The following is a 2,401-nucleotide window of genomic DNA, read 5'->3' as shown; positions in this document are numbered from 1 at the left end:
CCTCGGGCTTACTAGCCCAAATACAAAAGAAGTTGGTGGATTTCTTTTGGGAGGGTCTACACTGGGTGCCACAGAGGGTGCTGTTTTTATCTAGAGAGGAGGGGGGACAGGGCCTTATCCACCTGGCCAGACGAACAGCCACTTTTAGGATACAGTTTTTACAGAGGTATCTGACCGGACCGGCTGATTTGGTGTGGAGAGATGTGAGCAGCTGCATTCTCCGACGCGTGAGTAACCTGGGGCTGGATGCTGCTCTGTTTTTAACTGATTTAAACATTTTAAAGTTAAGTGGGCTACCTCCTTTTTATCAGGGTGTTTTTAAATCTTGGGCCCTTTTTAACCATAAAAGGTGTCCAAGGACTGACTCTCTGTACTGGTTGTTGAGGGAGCCTCTCATTCACAGAGCCAGGTTGGACGTCAGCAGCAGCGAAACACCCGGCCTGACGGTGGCGCTGTGCCGATCCAAGACCCTGTGCCTTCAGCAGCTGGTGGATGCAGTGGGGCCGGAGCTGAGAGATGCTCGGGCCTTGGGCTCTCTGCTGGGTCTGCACTCTGTCCGGGTGGCCGAGAGGATCCTGCAACTATGGAGCCAGATCCTCTCCCCTGATGACAAAATACTTTTAAGGATCTATGGACAGGGAAGAGCCAAGCCGGACCCAGCAGACCCTTTCCCGGAGATCTACCTGAGCCCAGGGCTCGGAGAACTGACCGGCCTCCTGCTCAAGGTCGCAAACCAAGGACAAATGACCATCCACACAGTTGACAAAAAAACTATATACATGAACATTATAAAGACGACCAACAAAAATGCACTGAAGGACAGGGCCTCCACTGTGTGGAGCACCAGACTGGGTGCAGGAGGCGGACCAGGCCCACAGTGGAGGATTTTATACAAACCTCCCATAAAAAAACGTACTGCCGACCTCCAGTGGAGAATTTTACACGGTGCCATCGCCTGTAATTCTTTTATCTCCATTATTAATCCTGCTGTTTTTAACAAGTGTCCATTTTGTGGTTTTAGAGAGACTGTTTTCCATGTTTTTACAGAGTGCAAGAGACTCACAGGTTTCTTCTCTCTTTTAACATTGGTTTTTAGTCTTTTTAGTATAGCTTTTACCGAGAGTGTTTTTATCATGGGGGCTCCATATAAAAAGACGAACAAGGAAAAGTGGCAGCTCTCTGCTGAAGCAAAAATGGCCATTTATTTAAGTAGGAAAAACAGGGTTGAAAATAAGAAAGGGGGAGAGGCAAAAGCGATCTGGCTGTGTAACATCAGAGCCAGACTCTGGCTGGAGCATCGTTTTTATAAACATATTGGAGACTTGGATGCTTTTAAACAACGTTGGTGTTATAATGATATTGTGTGTTCTGTGGTGGATGAGGATTTGCACTTTGCACAAGTTTTTAAGACATAGGTTTTAATGTACTATTTTAAGTGATTCGTTCATTTTATTACACAATGAAGCACTTTATTGATCGAATGTATTAATTTATCGTATGTAAATAAAGTGTTTTTGCAAAAGTAAAAAAAAGTCTTCTTCTTCTTCTTCTTCTTCTTCTTCTTCTTCTTCTTCTGTAGAAGAGTTTTCTGAGCAGCCCGTTCTGCATGAGGAGCAAATAGGAAGACATGGTTTTAAGTTAACAGTACATTATCACACCTTCATACACTGAAAGTGAGATGTTTTTCTCAGAGAAATTAGGGAAATTTTTTTTTTATCATAAACAAATAAATAAAATAAACATAATAACCGTGTTTACTTTTTGAAAGCACTGGGGGCCAGAACGGTTTGCAGAACTTGAACCGCTTGGGAATCCTGTAGGAGGCAGGGGAGGCCTTCCATTTAGCGATGGCCCTCTCCAAGTCCGTCTGGTCCATTGTTGTTGTCATATCTGCAAGAGGACAGCAGTAAAACAGTGGAGTTATTGGAGCTGCACACATCAACACCACAGAGACACAGCAGAGGACAAGAGGAGGACAGATGCACTCACCCATAGCTGTAGCCAGAATGTGAGAAAATAAGTTTCTCTACCTCCTGCTCAGAGGTGTAAAAGCTTTCATCCAATCAGATCAAAGACCTGTGGATCAACCTGCCCTCCTGCCCCGAGATGAGCCATCAGACTCTGGCACCTGCTCTGAGGACGTCTGCAGGACATCTCCTCCTGCCAGGATGCCCTAACGACGCCCTGACGACTCTGTAACGACTCTCTCACAGCCACTGTGGGAAAGCTTCAGTCTCTGGACTCTCACATACAGGCTTCTTCTGTACTCATGTTACTAATCACTCATGTATGTACTATGTGTATTTTCAATGCAGTGTTTTTATATGAATTGTTCAAACTATTTTAAATAGAGTTTTCTAAAAAGGCAAAAGGACATTCCTGTTTGAAACCTGCTGAACTT

Source organism: Pseudochaenichthys georgianus, unplaced genomic scaffold, assembly GCF_902827115.2.
Source record: "Pseudochaenichthys georgianus unplaced genomic scaffold, fPseGeo1.2 scaffold_601_arrow_ctg1, whole genome shotgun sequence".
NCBI classification, from domain to species: domain Eukaryota; kingdom Metazoa; phylum Chordata; class Actinopteri; order Perciformes; family Channichthyidae; genus Pseudochaenichthys; species Pseudochaenichthys georgianus.
This window is presented reverse-complemented; position numbering follows the sequence as displayed.